This window comes from Erythrolamprus reginae (assembly GCF_031021105.1).
Source record: "Erythrolamprus reginae isolate rEryReg1 chromosome 13 unlocalized genomic scaffold, rEryReg1.hap1 SUPER_13_unloc_7, whole genome shotgun sequence".
NCBI classification, from domain to species: Eukaryota; Metazoa; Chordata; class Lepidosauria; order Squamata; family Dipsadidae; genus Erythrolamprus; species Erythrolamprus reginae.
In genome coordinates, this window is record NW_027248451.1 from 15,015 (window position 1) to 22,521 (window position 7,507).

A 7,507-nucleotide genomic window follows, 5' to 3' on the forward strand; every position below is an offset into this window, starting at 1 on the left:
AAATGCTGATCACGCAACCACAAGGATACTGCCACAGTCCTAAGTGTGAAAATTCGCCTGCCATTGTAACGTCAAACAGTCACTAAATGAACTGGTGTAACCAAAAACAAGTTGTTATTATTTTTTTAATTAGAAAAAACAGTTTTATTTACAAATATATATTACGTTCAAGAACATATAAACCCACAAAAATAAAAACAAGAGAGGTGACCTTGCTCTCTCTTTACTAAGTTGTTTGCGGCGCAGGCGGAGTAACAGTCGGACACAAAGGTGTGGGTATAAATAGGGTCACTTTTATTAAACAAAATTCAAATTAACTATTTAGCCAATTAAACCACGTGACCTGCAAAGGTGCATAAATCAAATGGGGGCGGAGTTAACTTTGCAACAAACTCACTTGAGCAACTCTAGGGCGAAAGCTCCTTGCCCGGGTGCAGGGTCAGGTAAAATTACACCTGCCCCCTGCCCAATGCTACGCCCCCACGGCGTGTGGGATGGCTCGCCACTGGTCTCTGATACGCCACAGGCAGCGAGCCACAGGAGCGACCCCCTCCCCGAACCCAAGCCGGTCGAGCCCTGTAATCCGAGAAGGAGATCGCCCCTCACCTCAGTAGAGGTGCCCCTAAAGGAGATCACACAGTTGCTGCTTACGCCCATTTCCGCCCCCTTTCGGCCGTCCCCCCCCCCCCAGTGACCTTGAGGGGGGGGGCGCTAGTTGGTGAGACCACCCCCTAACCACACTCCCACGCACAGAGTGGAGTAGGCGAAACAACAGCCACAATTCGGCCAATTCCTTGTGACTGCAAAAAATTCCTACTCGGCCCCACCGAGGGCGACCCATCATATGCACCCTGTAACAGAGGGAGGGTGGGCGGGTGTCCCGCGCCAGCGGGCAGGAGGCACTGCGCCACGAGGCAGCCCCTTTTGTAGGGCTGCCTCCCTTCTGCCCGGTTCACTGGGTGACCGAGCACCCAGGCGCTGCGCTGCGGCCCCCGGGGATGACGTGGGGTCCGCAGGCTCCGCCCCAACATGGCGGCCTCCTTCCCCGGCCCACGCCGCAACCCTCGCCAGCGGTGAGTCGCCAGCGGCATTGCGGCGCAGGCGGAGTAACAGTCGGACACAAAGGTGTGGGTATAAATAGGGTCACTTTTATTAAACAAAATTCAAATGAACTATTTAGCCAATTAAACCACGTGACCTGCAAAGGTGCATAAATCAAATGGGGGCGGAGTTAACTTTGCAACAAACTCACTTGAGCAACTCTAGGGCGAAAGCTCCTTGCCCGGGTGCAGGGTCAGGTAAAATTACACCTGCCCCCTGCCCAATGCTACGCCCCCACGGCGTGTGGGATGGCTCGCCACTGGTCTCTGATACGCCACAGGCAGCGAGCCACAGGAGCGACCCCCTCCCCGAACCCAAGCCGGTCGAGCCCTGTAATCCGAGAAGGAGATCGCCCCTCACCTCAGTAGAGGTGCCCCTAAAGGAGATCACACAGTTGCTGCTTACGCCCATTTCCGCCCCCTTTCGGCCACAGCAGGGGGTGAAATTATAAATTTATTCCCCCTGCTCCCCCCCCCTGCACATGAATGTGCAGGCACCTCTGCAGGTCCGCTATGAATTTGTCATTCCCCTCGTCTGTCACATGTACCCCGTCCCTTCTGAATAAAGCTAACTGTGATACTCTGAATGTTGGGGAGATCTATCACTCCACCCCCCGTCTGGAGTACCCATTCCTTCGCTGCCCTGTTGACTCTCTACCTGGCATCCTCCACCACCTTGTGCTCTTGACATACCACCACACCTCCGATAATACATGATATAACATGCGTGGGTCAGTCCTCCTTTCCAAATTCACCAGCAACAGGCGGTTGCCACCAGTGGGCCACACCAAACAATCTGGGTCCGGCCCCTCACTGCTCCCAACTTCCACAACGGGAGAGGCCCGTCTCATATGGAGACCTCCGAGCTCAAGCCCCTTCCACTGAAGCCCCAGTGACTCAGCAACCTCCACATTCCTGAAGACAATGTTGCAGCTGTACATCCAGCCGACATGCCACGCAGTGGCCGCCGTTCGCTACTGTGGGCAAAGGAAGGGCAACTCCGTCGCACTTTGCACGTAATAAAGTGGAGCAGGGCCAGGACCTAGAAAAACGATAAGAATAACAAGACAGTGTTAGCCACCCGCTCCCAAAAACGCTTGTACTCAGGTGCACGAATCTACGCCACGAAAACCCACTGACTTCAATCCGCCACCGTATTCACTACTTTGCGGAGAACTCGCTGAAAACCGCAATCAGTATTGCTGAGGGAATACCACCCGATACCTGCCAATCCTCCCGAAAACGGCCCCCACTGTTATTTGCTCAGTGGAGGCCCGTATTATGGTACAAAGGGGACCATTCCCTGGCTTCCTCGCTGTACCTGGGCTGGGTCCCTCACACCCAGGCCTCTGTCCTGTTAGATACGCCTGGCCGGTGATCAGTTCACCATCTTCGTTACTGGAGACTTCGAGCTCAACCAATGCGGTTGCCACAGCCCCCAATTTAACATCGATTTCCTGGCCCAGGGAACCGTACCCGATCCACTACTGTGCGACCAGGACAGCACCTGGCATACCCCCGTGTCCCAAAGGCCATAGTTTTGGCTGTCGGGGGAAACGGCCTTGCCTCGCTGGGTGAGAAGCTGGGTCTCCACCAATGCCGCTGCCCCTGAAACTGGGTAGGTATAGCGGCTTACTAATTCTTCCCCCATCTGTGTCCCTTCCCTGGACCATCCCTTGATCGTTCCCCCCGTCCACAAATAGTTAGCCACCGGGTCTTTCGTTAGGAGAGCTAAGCCCCCCCCTTGTTGCCCATACACGAGGGCGTGTAACCGTGCGGTCCCCACCTGCACTCCTTTGCTTGATCGAAGGCGCCGCCCACCATTCTGGGTACCCTGTGCCCCCGCCCATGCCATGTGGCTGCCAACCACCTGCCCATGCGCACATACTCCCTGTTAACAAACCAGGCCTTCTGTTGCTGTCTCGCTTCCCTGCCGCAGAACCAGCTGTGCCACCGTCGCAGCCCCATGTTCCTGTATTCCTCTCAGGCAGTCACCGCACTCTTCTTCAGCCTTAAATTGTCTGGGAGACGAGCCAATAAGCTCCGTGGCCCTGCTCGATCCCCCAGGGAGTAGAATAGTAGCGAGAAATTTATGCAGAGAAGCAAAGGCCCCTGAAAATGCCTCCTTTACCGTAAGCGCATGAATTAGCTAGACCAACCTGACTTAATCATTATAACCATAGTATTGATGTTAACCTCCTGACACCCCCACTTCGATAAATCTGATGATAATAACATTTCATAATTATTCTTCCCTGAAACAATTAGTACCATGCTTAATAACCCATCTTAAGTCAAGTCAACTTAAGCGTGAGTTCGACTCAGATGACCGGAAAACTTAGCGTTCGTGCAAGCCCCCCATACCAGGAAATGACTACACCGTTTCACTGAACCACTAAAGGTGGCTGCGATAAACTGACTAATTCATTCATTCCTTCATTTATGCAATTATCATGCCGCCCCTTGTCCCTAGACCCGTGGCGGCTCACAAAATGTCGGCCGCAGCCCCTTTCACACAGAGCCCGGCTATTGCCCCCACAATCTGGTTCCCCATTGCGTACTTCCGCTAGAATTAACCAGAGATTAGGGGATTTCCAAACTTCGGCCTGGTAATGACCTGGGAATCTGCCGGCTGTAGTTATGATATTAATAGTATCTCCCAGTTTTGTTGGTACAGAAAAAGGCCTGCTTACCGACTGCACCCGTAATGTTATGGCCCCCAGTACAAAATGACATTTAGACCTGTGGCAAAAATCAGAAACATTAGTAGTGAGGAGCCACCAACAGTCATGCCTATAGTGACAAAACCCTACCCCCCAGCGTCTGGGGCAGTATTAGTGCCTTAACCCATAAAACATCTTGTAAAAGGCGGGAGTGCATCCCTGCTGGAATGTCCCTCTTACCAATGTCTGTTTCCTTATGGTTCTTGTCCCGAATGGAACTGCCATAGCGTACCCCAGGTTCAAAGTGTCCTGAAGTATTTGCCCACATCGCCCAAACGTCCCTTGCCAATTTTACTACCTCCCCATGTAGCAAGGTCAACAGGTACCTCTTATAGACCATGTGCCCGGGCCAAAGTGGCCAATGAGAGAAACATGGAAGATCGACGGCAGGAAAAAGACCCCATGGTCATCCAGTCCGCCCTCACACTCCTTCCCGCATGCCATCACACAATGGACATGTTTATCCCAGGCATGTCCAAATCCAGCCACTGCCGATCCACTGCCCACGTCTGCTGAACGACTGTCCCAAGGATCAACCACTCCTACAATAAAGCCATAAAATAATAAATAACAATGACAATGACAACACACAAGGCACCCAAGCGGACAGTGCACACAGATACCCTCAAATCTGCTAGAGACGTAAACCGTTACGGTAAGGGCCTGCGCCTCGCCTGCTTACCGCCAGGACGTGTATGTGTGTGTTCCAGGCCTTGCCCTAACTGGGGAAAGGTGGGAACCGCCCTGTGGGCAATCCCCCTCCTCGCAATAAGGGCATAGTGAAGCTGGTGTCCAGCTAAATTACTGGTATCCAGCTCATAAATCATAAATTAAAATTAATTATATCCCTTATAATGACAGTAATAACAATCATAATAACAATTCATTAATTTTGCATGTCGCCCCCCTGCCACCGACCATATATATATATCTTGGTTCTCTCATTTGGAAACCCTAAACTCACCACTAGGAGTAAAATAAATAACATGAATTAATAGTATATTAAATAAAACTGAACCCAGTGGTTCAAGTAATCCCACCACTTAATCAGCTAAAGCTCCCTCAAAAGGGGGAGGAATCAGTTCCCTCAAGCACTGCGTTCATCCATATCCCCAGTGTAAGTTCCTCCTGATTCCAGTGGATTAATAATAATTATTACCTTAATTATGTGTGTGTAAAATTCCTTGTTCAATAATCAGTCAAGAAGGAAATGCCTCTTATCTAATAACTGGGTTACCCTATTAACTATATGCAAAATGAGATTGGGGAATAAATAGTTCACTATTGGCATTGTAGTTGATAAATTACCCCTTTGCCACGAAATGGGAGGGGGGGGGGGCAAACCAGCAGTTAATTTTATGACCAATTAATAAATCCCCCGCCCTCAATCCGGGCTGCCGTGACTCAACCAATTAATCCTGTGGGGTTCCGTGAAGCAAACAACGTCTGCCCACAGCTGGAACCATTCTCCCAACCGTTCACTACCATATGAACTGATTTATGCAATAATAATGATAATAATAATAATAATAATAATAATAATAATAATAATAATAATAATAATAACCACAACCAGAATAATTTAATAGATTTGTATGCCGCTCCTCTCCGAAGACTCGGGGAGGCTCACAGCAAACGCTGTGTACTCATTTAACTGGCCAGGGGCAACGGCCATGGAAAGCACTCCACCACCAGGGGAAACGGGCCCACCCACGCGGCGTCAGCCTGGCTGGTATTAATGGGGGAGGGGCCGCCGGGAGGCAAGAACCCCCCCCCCCCCGCCGCGCAGAGTCCCGACCCCGAACTCTGCGGCCAAAAGGAAAAAACCACCACGTGGAGGAAGGGCGAACGGCCTCTCCACAGCCGTCGCCCACTCCCCAGTTCTCGCCCGGGCCTCCCTGACTGAAACGCTCCAGGCGCGTAGCCAGCAGGGCCCTCAGAGCCCTAAGCAACCACCCGGCGGAACACCAGCCCGGCAACCCGGCCGGCAAGCCGTCGACGCCCCGCGCGCCCTGCCGCCATGTACACGAAGCCACGGGGGAGGGGAGGGGCGCCGGCACAGCAGCCATCTGACCCCCTCCTCCCTTTCCCAAGCAAGCCGCCGGCGAATCCTGCAATTTTCCGGCCGGCGCCGTCCTGCGCGCCGCCGGCAACGAACAAGGAGAAGCGATGTCGCCACGAACGGCCCGTGCACGGGCGCTGGGCGCCGCCGCAGCCCCACCCCCGTAGACCAGGGCCTCCCCCGGCGATCGCCATCGATCCCGGGGGGCTTCACAAACCGCCTCAGTCTTCCCGACGGGGAGAAAAGTGTGCTGGTCCCCCCTCGCCGTTCAGTCCTGCGGCGAGATCGGGGGGGAGCAAGAGATGTCCCGCGCCAGCGGGCAGGAGGCACTGCGCCACGAGGCAGCCCCTTTTGTAGGGCTGCCTCCCTCCTGCCCGGTTCACTGGGTGACCGAGCACCCAGGCGCTGCGCTGCGGCCCCCGGGGATGACGTGGGGTCCGCAGGCTCCGCCCCAACATGGCGGCCTCCTTCCCCGGCCCACGCCGCAACCCTCGCCAGCGGTGAGTCGCCAGCGGCATTTTACTTACAATATATGTTTCTAATTTTTTTGCAGATTTTCATATTTTTATTATTATTATTTATTAGATTTATATGCCGAGGACTCGTTAGCATACATCATTAACATATGCTGCATACCTTTTCATTATAGTTCCATTCTATTATAGTAATACATTAATAGTTATTAATAGTAGAATATATTAATATCAAAAAATTAAACTAAGTAGCTAATAAATTCATTCTTAGACAAATTAGTATATCTGTATCATATCTAAAATGTTTTTCTTTCTCATTACCATAAAATCTCCTCTATGTCGTGTATTTGAAATATTTATTTATTTACCATCTTATCATTTCTTTCTTTCTTTTGCTATTTATTTCTGTTTTTGCAGCCAATTATCCCATATTTTATACAAGGCCGAATCTTCTTTCTCTTTTATTTGCATATTTACAACTTGTAATTAAGTGATGCAGTTATTAAATGAGTTGTGGCCAAGGTCTTCTAGTCTCCCCTGCCACCCAAGCTCATAAAACCATAGAAACATAGGAAGGGAATGATGGGATGGGACCTTGGAGGTCTTCTAGTCCACCCCACTGCCCAAGCCAGAAGTCTTCATCCCAAGCGTCCCTTCTCTAGCTGTGAAAACCTCTGACCTTCTTCTCCAACATGCTTGGTGTGGAGGGTGTGTGTGTGTTGTGCCTCTTCCATGGGCCACCTTACCTTGACCCATCTCGGCATTGTCAATCCAAGGTGATTCAACCCGGAGTTGAGTCAATGGCACGTCCTGCAACTGGAAGCTTTTGAATCATTGGGGCTGACTTCACATCCAGGAAGCCCTGCCAGATCCTTCACATACCAAGCCATGGAGGTCAGAAGGTGAGTCTCTTGGGCAGGAAGCCCAAACGACCAGCAGAGAGTTCTCCAGAGATGACGGAGGAGGCGGCAGGGGGAGGGGCTTCGTGGATTTCCAGATAGGCAGAAAGTTTCCTGCAAGAACAGACCCATCCCTGGAGCGGTTGGGCAACTCAACTGAGCCAGACTGGGGGCTGCAGAGTCTAGGACAGTGATGGCGAACCTTGTTTAGTTCGTGGGCCAAAAGGTGTGTGTGTGCTAGCACACTCGC